The following is an 11,705-nucleotide window of genomic DNA, read 5'->3' on the forward strand; positions in this document are numbered from 1 at the left end:
TCTCTTTTGTTAAAGCTCTTTCGGTTTTAACGAACAAATTCTCAGCACGTATCTCGTGCTTTGCACTCGATTTTGTCCAAAATGTCAACTTTTCTACATTATACTCAACACTTTTATATCAAATATAATACATTTTCTTATATAACTTCACCTGGGATAGCTTATTCAGATATTGCAAAATAAAGCACAAATTGTACTTATCATGATTATTTTAATATTTGTTTCTTCTTTTGCTTTAAATTATATTCTAAGATGCGCTGAAACATGTATCATTTCAATAAATTTATATAATTACAATTGATAATATGCATGAAAATTGAATCCTACTAATTATTATTTCCTTGCTTTTATAATTTTTTAAAACTTTAATCTTGTTTTCTACGATTAAAGAAAAACAACTGCGCATCTGCATATAGTCTAATGCCGGAACGTATATAGGACCCTATATACGGCCAGATACAGGAACCTGTATAGCATCCTGTATAGGATCCTATGTCCTCTTTTGTCTTTTCTATCCTTTTTCCAAAAATTAAATTTTTTTATTTTTAATATTATTTTTTACGATTAAAAGAAAATCTACTGATCCTATTTAAAAACGATTAATTATAAAGTTATAGATCTTTTTAGGCTACGTGTCCTATGAAAAAATATTCATGAAAAATTTCAAAGAGTTTTCGGTATTTTTTGGAAGCGTAACTTTTGTCTATTTATTTTTATCATAGCTTGTGTCGTTTGTCAAAAAATTATCTTTTTTACTTTTATTGATTTTCACGCATAAAACATTTCAAATGCGCTTACTTTCTAAATTTTTATCTAAAATAGCTGGTTCACGAACTCGGTCTTTCTTTTTAGACCTTAAAAAATTGTCCCCAAACCGAAACCAATCAAAGGAATATTGCTCAAAATTCAATAATTTGCGAAAAGCTCGTCTCATTCTAGGTATGCAATAAAACAGAATAATGTAAACTATCATTCTGTTCAACGTTTAACTTAGAAATTTCATTATAAATCGTAAATTTCTAAATATATTGTGGACATAGCGCACTATAATTCTGAGAAAAAATTCTGTTTTTGAATCTCATATTACTCCATGTCCAAAATAAGTTTTCCACACCAGCTAAAGTACATTCATAATAGTGTTAAAATTTGTATTAATATGTTCTTGATAATGTATTAATTTTACCGATAAACTTATTTCGACATTTGACCAAGTTTTTGTAGAGTATATCATTGTTAAACTTTAAACGTCATTTTCTCAGTTTGACAGTTGAGGGACATGGCGTACTATAACTTCAGGGCGACGATATAATTAAACCATAATAATTCATTTAGCTATTTTCGAGAAAATTGCAAATTTTAATTTTTCTACAATTTTTTATAACTTGTGTAAAAAATTTTGTTTAAAGTTGGCACTTGGGGTGAATTAGTATTATAATGAGAGAAACTTACCACCCGAGTATAAGGCAAATATCTTCCAAAGCAGACCAACCATACTTACCCGGCTACGGTCTTTGCGGAATCGCACACGAAAAATCGAAAATCGAATTTATACATTAGGGGAGACCGGAGCTGCACCACACAACGGTGCATGGGACACCCGATTTATTCTTAATTTGTGCGGTTTTCAGAACTGTTCTTTTTAGGAATAAGTAGAAGAACTGATTTGCCAGTTGTTAAAGAAGAAAAAAATGAAAAATATAAAATAGGTTTTTTATCTATGATTATGCATGGAGTTCAGAAAACTCTGTTAAGCATGAATTATCTCTCATATACATATATAGAGCAGTATATAAAGATATTAAAATTAGAGGAGAATTTTTCTACCAAAATAAATTCTATACTAAATAAATAACAAACTCAGGTCAATATACCTTTAACATCAGTAATTTCATTTCTAGAAATGTATTTGCTATCATATTGCATACTTATATCTAATGTGAATAAAGATTTACATTAAATTCTTTTTGCCAAATTAATTCATTAATTAATTAATCATCATGAAATAAAGTAAATCTTATGTTATTTTAAAAAAATGTCAGGGTTGATAAAGATTTATATATGAATTTTTTTAATAATATCACTACGAACAAAATTACGTAAAAAATTACTTTTTTTATTAAAAAGTAATAGATAATTTAAGTGTCGCGGCTTACCCTCCTAAGTTTCCCGTTCCGGCCCAGACTCGCTGCGAGACATGACAAAAGCGCTACTTTTCAATTTATATTTTTAATTCGCAATTAATTGTTTTACCGTATTTAATCCTGCACGAAATTGAAACGTAAAGGTTCGCAGTATTTAAATAACAATTAGGATTGTAGTATTTCGCAACTGATGGCGAGTACTTTAATGAAAAAATAACCTGTCCAAAAAGCGAGTGAAAACAGGAGTTTCAATAGTGTCAATGTGGACAAAGTGATCAAATAAATTTGAAAAATTTTGTTTTCAATTACTATTACCCGTGTGGAAATAGCCCGGGTTAGCCCTGGTACAACAAGGTTTCTGGTCGGGGACTGGCCGGGTTATGTTTGTTCTTTAAGAGCCTAGCCATGCGGTGGTCGGGGACGCGCTGGACAAAATTTATGTCAAAATCCCAGTCGGTGGCTGACTGGGCTCTGATTGGACAAATCTTATGATCGTATGTTCAGACGGTAGCTGGCCGGGCGCTGATTGGCAATAATAAAATTGTTAAACTTTCTTTATAACTTAAATACTTTCTCTGATTTCATTAAACAATGGATGCGTATACTCGCATGGATGTTCCACGCGTGAAAATATTTTGAGTGAATATCTTCTTCACACCACAAATTTTAAGGTTTCATGAGTTCAGACTTTCAAACCATGCATTTTGTGACAAAAATTCGAAGACCATTTTTGAAATTCGAACTGTTTTTTTTTGAGGAAAAAATTCTAAGTTCAATCTTTATGAAAAATTGCAAATGTTCAGAAAAAAATTACATTTTATATCAATCTTAAACGTTGTAAGATAGTATAAAACACCTAAAAACCAAACATTACACGAAAGTCAAAAAACTTTTATCATTTAAAAATTTTCAACGATCACGATTGAATTTTTGAGTCAAGTCGTTGAAAATTTTAAATCTTCATAAAAAATTACATTTCCTGTCATTGTAGGAAGTTGTAAAATAGTCTAAAACGGGAAAAAACAAAATATCACGCGAAGAAAAATTGTAATCGATTTAAATTATTTATTTAAAAAGTATTTTACTGATATTCCTGTTAAAAGTTCGTGTATTTCATATTTACATAACGCCGCATAATAATGAAAAATTAGAAAAAGAGTACTTAAAAGTTAGTACTTTAACTTTTCTGAACTGTAGCTTATGAGGATGGCTTTTTCAACGAGTTTCAACTTGTCGGTTTAGCGCAGTGGTTAGCACTACCGACTGCTAGGCGTTAGATTTAGGTATAGATATATGTAGGTTCGATATCCCGTAGCGTTAGAAATTTTATTTGGAATATAATGTTTAAAAATGTAATATATGTATTTACTCTAAACAGGACTATTAATATTTAAAGTCAAAATACTCGCAGTCATTTGATATTTATTTTTTTAATCTTTTTTGTCTCTCAAAGACTACGTGGAAATAGTTAATGTTGCCTGTGTGCTGGGCGTGTGGAATTTCATATATTAATATGCTCCAATTCTACAGTAAAAAAGAATCAAATTGATCCCTTAACTCAGTGATAGGTGCTCTTCATACAATTGAAACACGAATTATTTAAATCTAGTAAAGCAGCAATTAATCTTGTCCGGGCCACGGTCGAAATCCCTGGCCAGCTCCCGGCCAGCTCCCGGCCATGCTCCATGGCTGGATGCTGGTCAGCGCAGCGTGATGATGCTGGTCGGATTCCGACCAGAAACCCCGGCCAGCTCCCGACTTAAAGCTGGGCTCTCCAGCTGTAGGCTGGCCAGAGTAAAAGAATAATAGTAAGAATATAAATATGCATTTGCTGTACGAACATATCATTATATATATAGCTTAGGTACATTGTGTAGACAAATGGATATAAGTAATATGGATTTGACATGAGCACGTTTAAAGTTCAAAGCCATGGCCAAGTGCGAATGTCAAATCGATTTTCAGCGAGATCAATAAACATAATTTAATATTAACGCCAATGAAAACTATTGTCAAACTATATAGAACTCTAGACTATTTAAAACTTGTGATATGTCAATGAATTTGTTACAAAGTTTCTGAGAGCGCAAATGAATTTAGAATCTTATATCATATATTTTGAGACTTTTGAGCTTATAGAAAAAAAGTCAACAGCGGAATGTATAGGGTGAAAATAAAAAATTTGGAATTAAAATTAAAATTTTTCCTCAAAAGTATTTTATAAAACATAAAACCGGCTTTTCTATTCATATTAATCACCATAACTATAAAAACAGTAATAATAATAAACGAGTTGAAGAAGTAGTAGTTGATATATATATATAATTAAGAATTTGTCATAAGGACAACCGCAGGATTTCGCCGGGAGCGGGTGCTAATCTGGAAAATTGCACCCGCTTCCAGCGAAATCGCGGTAAAATTTCAGCCACAACCACGTCTCACGACCGTGAGATAGGTGGTTACAGTCTGTAAAGGAATCAATACAACGATCCAGCAAAAGCCTTATGCACCCTAAGAACACAGAGCGACCCAAGGACAACCGCCTTCTGCATTTTTCCCGCAAGTGTTCTAGCATATTGTTGACACGCAGGGATGCTTTTTAGGCCATTAGCAAGTGAAAGCTTGGCGCCTCCAAGAGCGCCGATGATACACACACACGTGTGTGTGTGCGTGTGTGTGTGGGTGTGTATTTATTGATCTACTTGCCGACAGGAGCAGACACTTTGCCTGTAGAAAGTCCATGAGAGTGGTGAAAGAGACTGACCATTCTGCTCTCTAAATCTGAATCAGTGAAATTTCACTGATTCAAATAGCTATAAATGGGTCACTGACAATCAGTGAAAGGTAACTTATTGATTCAGTGAAATAACCACTTTTAAGGGTTGGTATCACGGCACCAGGTCAATTTAGCAATCATAATAAAAAATATTTTAGTATATTCAATCAATGAATTATAGCAAAAGCTTAAAATTCATAAATCTGATCAAATATTAAAAAAGGTGAATAGTTCAGATGCTTTTAAATGACAAGAAACCTCATATATTACTTTAATTTCAAGATTGAACTGCCATGTACTTCTTATACGAGTAGGAGTAGAGTACATTTATCCCGTACTTAATTTAGCAGACTTACAGCCCGAAAATTAAAAAATTTATTCATTAAGGAATTCTTCTTGTTACTTAAGTAAAACAGTAACAACAACGCTCAACTTAAAAATTTAGAAGTAATGCTTCACATGATTTACTCTGGTGTTACTGAACTGATTAGTGAATAAGTCCGAAATAAATGATTAATCAGTGAAATGTCTTACTGTTTCAGTCAGTGAATTGTTCACTGATTCATATTTAGGAAGTGATCGTTCTGCCATTTTTAAGGGCAAATGCTTCTGAAGAAAGATGTTACGGTAACCATAATTAAGGATAACATTAAAATTTAAAATTATAAAAATGAAATGAGTTATATTTCAATAAAAGCGTAAATACAAAAACAGAATTTTTCGGAATGAAATGCATTAAAGTGTAAGAGTTGTTTAATGTTATTATATCAATTTGAATATACTCCTTCACCTGCACCCTCACCTTGTCGAGCACCTTGCGTCCTATCGGCAAGAATAACTTTTACCAATTTTTTATATTGCAACTTGAAACTTGTTTATATGCTGATCGAGAAATATTTCATAAAATTAATTCATTTCAGTTTCTGGAAAAAGATGTTATTGCCATTTTTGGCCCAGAATCATTGATTCTTTTGCAGAAGGCAAATTTTCTTACAGCGCATGTATCGAAAAGTGCGTATCTACTTAAAAAGATTAAATACACATGTATTATAATTACATTAATAAACACATTCAAACTTGGAGGAAGAAAAAATTAAACTTCTTGTCACTTATCTGTATGATTATTGATAGTACTAATTGGTTACAAAAATTGTCTGCTCTTGGGCATATGCGCATTAAGAAAGTCAGGGCCCGTTAGCATCATTGCCTAGCATTAAAAATTTTATAAAATTCATGAACCATAAAGTGAATCTAAAACGCAAAGCGCAATGCACACGGAAGTAAGACACAGATATACCCGTTCGAGATTCGTGCCGAAAGTGCTGAACAGGACCTTGAGGGTCTCCTACATCCTCGCAGGGCAGACCACACGATTTCTATTTTTAGCCAAACAACCGGCGAAGCGAGATACGGCGGTGATTACGAAATTGCAGTCAGCGATGGCCCGTGTCATTTTGCTCGGTGAGTCGAACGGCTGGCGAAGTGGAGATGAGAGAGTGAGGAAAGAGGAAGAGACCGAAAATAAAAAATGACGAGTAAAAGAAAGAAGTACAGCGACAGAGAAATGGAGCCCATTCTAACCAAAGAGAGACAAAGAGACGCAACGCCCAGATGTAGGAGACAAAGAGAAGAGAGAAGAGAAGATGAGAAGACGAGAAAGAGGAAAACGAAGAAAGAAGAAAGGGAGAAACACGGTACGAACACAATTATATACACAGACCGGCGAGCCGACTACACCATCGCGACCATGTGCGCTTTTAGATATGCTGACTCGTGCATGTGTGAGGCCCTCTTTTTGTACTTGTTCTGGGTTTTCAGGTGCATTTTTTCCCTGTCGTGCCGTGCCAAGCGCGCCTCAAAACCCGCCAGCTTCACCGCGTGGTGATGGGGTTGGAGGAATGTCTGCAGATGGAGAAGGGGTCCTGCAAGGCCCTAAGAGGCCCAAGAAGGGCCCGTGGTGGGAAGACCAGTTGGACCGGCTTTGACCTCGGAGTGAGGCGACGGACGAGACCACGATAAGGAAAGAGGAGTGAAGAGCGTAAGGACTACGGTATGCAGAAAGACCTCAAGATTAGTCAAGAGTTTCAGACTCGCTTAATGTTTATGCAACTTTGGGGACCCTTTTCCCACCTTTCCAACTTCCAGACCGTTTGCCCTTCTATTCCTTCAATCTCTTCTGTTGCAACATTCTTCGATTCTCCTGTCTCCTCCATTCTTTGCTGTTTCCTTAATAGATCTTATGGCAACTCCCTGTCCGATAACTTTCATAAAGGCCGAGAATTTTTTTGAACGTTCACATTAAAAACGGCACAGAAGATATTAATACAGATTTAAAAATGATTTATCCTTGCTTCTTTCGGGTGCCAACCTCGGTGCCAACACAAAACTTTTTACGCTTGGCTCAAAATATTCACTAAATTTCAGCATTTCCATTCGCCTGACTCTATTACCAACATCTGCGTGAGTGTAGTCGTATACTTCTAACAAAGAATAGCGAATAGGGTTTGTTCCAAAGTCAGATATCACGTCCCTTTTCATTCGATTCTATTGTTCATAAAATGATATGTTTACTTTTATTTGATTTAATGTTCAAATTTAATTTAGCTTTAACCATGCGATTGAGTAGATATGCTATGCCAGTCACGGATGTATATTTCTACACCGATATTTACCGAAGTTTAAGAACGTTTGATTGATTATTGTCTGTACTAACTGTAGAAAACTTTAGATGGTTAGACGTTCACTTAAAATACGCGAGAGATAATTTTGAAAATGGCCGATACTGATTTTTTTGATGCGAAAAAGAAAAATCTTTCATTTTGTTTACAGAGCTTCGAAGAAGGAATGAAAGATAGATATATAATGCTTCGCCTGTAAATTATATAATGTAATATACCCTTAAAATTTTTGAGGCTTGAGATAAGGCAACGTGCATTCTAGTTTCCAATAAAATGTATGGGTACAGTGAACCTAGGACAAAGGATCTCCGAGATAGTACTACCGAGAAATGTCGCTGGGCCGCGGGTATGCGTGAAAGAAGCATCGGGGGAATGTGCGGTGCACACTCAAGCGTGACAAAACAGGAGCATTCCATTAAGGCGCTGTACCCTAAGTGCCTACCTGTCTAACTGCGTCATGAAGTTGCGACAGTTCACTCGAAGCAAGAGGCACACGCTAATAAGCACGATGGCGAGCTCACGTCGAACAGCAGCAGGGCTCCGATGCCTACTTAAACGGATTAGACTGATCGGATCCGATTATTTCGTGCGATCAAACGAGCTTTTCTTTTATTTTGCAACAGCGCCATCTGATACGTATATATATATATATATATATATATAATTAAAAATTTGTCATAAGGACAACCGCAGGATTTCGCCGGGAGCGGGTGCTAACCTGGAGAATTGCACCCGCTCCCAGCAAAATTGCGGTAAAATTTCCGCCACAACCACGTCTCACGACCGTGAGATAGGTGGTTACAGTCTGTAAAAGAATCAATACGACGATCCAGCAAAAGCCTCGTGCAACCTAAGAACACGGAGCGACCCAAGGACTACCGCCTTCTACATTTTTCCCGCAAGTGTTTTAGCATCTTGTTGACACGCAGGGATGCTTTTTAGGCCATTAGCAAGTGAAAGCTTGGCACCTCCAAGAGCGCCGATGATAAGGACGATTAGTTTAACAGAATATTCCGGGTACAATCGCTGCAACTCCCTTATAAGGTCTCGATACCTCTCTTTCCTTCCATTCTCCTTGGTTATGATGTTTTTGTCAGCTGGTGCCGAAAATTCGATAACAAACATGGTTCGCTTCTCGAAGTCAAGAAGAACCATGTCAGGCCTCGAGTGAGCAACAGAAACAATTGTCGAGAATATAAAGTTCCAGTATATGCGGCACTTCCCATTTTCGACAATTGACTCAATTTCTCTAGGAGCATTTAGAGGAGCGATATTAAGCTTAATGTCGTAAGAGTGACAGAGATGGTAATAAAGCACTCTAAGTGCCGCATTGTGCCTTTGAATGTAGGTCGTTCCCGCATGAGTTGGACAACTAGATAGTATGTGAGATAAATGCTCGGGGTGTGCATGGCACGCCCTGCAGCTATCATCGGGAATGTCTTGGCTCAAAATGTGGCGACGGTATGTTAAGGTGGAAATGACACCGTCTTGGCATGCAAAAATGAAACCCTCCGTACCAGACTTCAATCAGGGCGATTTAAGGAAAGCAAACGTTAGCTCACAAGACATTGACCGATCCTTTACATTTCTGTGAAAGATACCGTGCATCCTCTTATCGAGGAGCTGTTAACGGAAGTTTTTCTCTTGTTCCTTCTTAATCCGGGCTTTCAGGAGTTAGTACTCGAGATAGATAAGATTTGATGCATTTTGCTCACCCCTAATACTGAAGTCAAGTCCGAGTGTTTCAGCAGCTTCCTCCGCTGCTTTGTAGGGAAACGCTCCTTTGCCCACTTCATCGTGATTCCTGACCATTTTTAAGAAGAGGGTCTCTTCCATTTGCAACTCTGTGTGATGTACCTAGAATAATCCTATTGTGAAGACATTCAAGACTCAATATTTCACGACCACCTTGACGGCGTGAGATGTACAGTCGCGGAACGGAAGACTTGACATGCACGCTTTTGTTCATATGCATAACCTTTCTTGTCCCGATATCAAGGTATCTGAGATCCTTCTTCGTCCATGAAACTACTCCAAATGAATAGAGTACTATCGGGACGGCAAGCATGTTCGTTGCAGTAACTTTGTTCCTCGCTGACAGTTTGGAAGACCAAATCTGTCGGATAAGACGTTTGTATCTGCTTCGCAGAGTATCCTTTATAGATGTCACATCCTGAATGCGGCTCTGTGGTACGCCCAGGTATGTATAAGTATCTCCAGCGCAAAGGTGTCGTATAGCGCTTCTATCAACGAGCTCAGGACCGTCAGGGATGCCATTAAGTTTTCCTCGCTTCAAATAAATCTTGGCGCATTTGTCTAACCCAAATTCTATTCCAATTTCCTTAGTATATCGTTCGACAATCCCTAGAGCTAGATGTAGTTGATCTTTGTTTTTAGCATAGATCTTAAGATCGTCCATGTAAAATACATGAGTGACATTGTACTTTCGATCTGCAAGTTTTCCGCGCAAGTACCCGTCGGAATGGCGTAGTGCTAGAGATAGTGGCAATAATGTAAAGCAAAAGAGGAGTGGGCTCATGGTGTCGCCCTGAAAGACACCTCTCTGAAAGTTGACCTTGTTAGTTGTCACACGATTTTTTCCAGATGAGATAGTAAATCTGGTTTTCCAAAGCTGCATCAATCTCTCTATGCACCTAACTATTTGCGGATGAACCTGTAAGATTTCCAAAAGATAGATGATAAGTCTATGGGAGGTCGAATCGAAAGCTTTCCGATAATCAGTCCAGGCCATCGATAGGTCACGCTGGTAGAATGTTGCATCTTTGCAGACACATCTATCGATGAGCAGGTTCTCCCGACATCCGACTACGCCTTTCTTTGAGCCTCGTTGTTCATACATTTCTTGCCACACAGGTTCATATGCCCGAACAATCCTATCATTTAGGATAGCTGTGAATATCTTATAAGGTGTGTTTAGACAAGTTATTGGCCTGTAATTCTTGGGGTCAGCTAAGTTGCCTATTTTCGATAGGAGTATTGTGCGCCCTTCCACCAACCACTCTGAAATCGGCTCTTCCGACTTCAAATATGAGGTGAAAATACTGGCCAAATGCTGACGGGTTGAAGAAAACTTCTTCCACCAGAAGATTTCGAAACAATCTGGTCCCGGTGCGGGATAGTTCTTCATCCCTCTTAATTCTTTTTTCACCTCCTCGGTAGTAATGGGTGGGCATTCTTTATCAGGTGTTATGAGGGCAACACATAACTCCTTGAAGCTATTAATATTTTCTGAGTCTTCGTCCAGTCTATGCTGCACTTCGTAGACGTCGTGGAGTGTCTTGGAAGAGTCAAGATGGGTCAGAGAGAAACTGTTGATTTTCTCTGACCCACCTTTCCCTCCGCTCTAGACTTCTCTTAGCGTCAGATAGTATCCGTATTCTCTCAACAATATGCTGCCTGATGGTCAGCAGCTTTGACTTGTTAAGTGTTTGATAACGGGTCCGGAGTTCGCGCGCGAACTTTCGAGCCTTGACGGTAAAATTCCTGCCAGATGTGGTGTAGTCAAACACACACTGAATGCGGGACGCGTGCTGTCATGCCCAGCCTATCTTTATGGCAAGTTGATGCATTCGTCTTTTGGTCTTATGATCAACCGTTGGTTTTGTTGTACGGTTCGCATCGGCCAAAGCTCTCGCTGCATTATACACACAATAATTGATAGCCCAGAGGTCGGATTCTCCGGAAAAATGTCCACGAAGCTCGTCATCCATTTCAGCCAGATCTTTAGCCTTGAGAGAAACCTTGGTGTTAATGTTTCTCCGGGTCGTAAAGCATCGCTCTTCCTCTATTGGATGCCTGTTCGCGGTTGGTCTTAGTGTCGCCTCTCTTTCTCTGTTGCCGGCTTGTTCTAGCTGTGGTAGAGTAGGCGTTCCGCTTACATAGCCCCTTTTTCTGAGTAGTTCAGAATGGTTTCGCAGACGTTGCTGCGAAAAGTACGATAGCTCCGGGTGTTTCTCGCACCACAGGGCATGCAGCCGTGCCATGTACCCCCGTTCAGGGGCCACACTCGCATCGTAGCACTCTAGCAAGTCGTGATTCAGTCGCTCCGTCCACCCAAAAGTCGCGAGATCCCGCCGATCCATCGCATTG

This window comes from Belonocnema kinseyi, chromosome 2 (genome assembly GCF_010883055.1).
Source record: "Belonocnema kinseyi isolate 2016_QV_RU_SX_M_011 chromosome 2, B_treatae_v1, whole genome shotgun sequence".
Classification (NCBI taxonomy): domain Eukaryota; kingdom Metazoa; phylum Arthropoda; class Insecta; order Hymenoptera; family Cynipidae; genus Belonocnema; species Belonocnema kinseyi.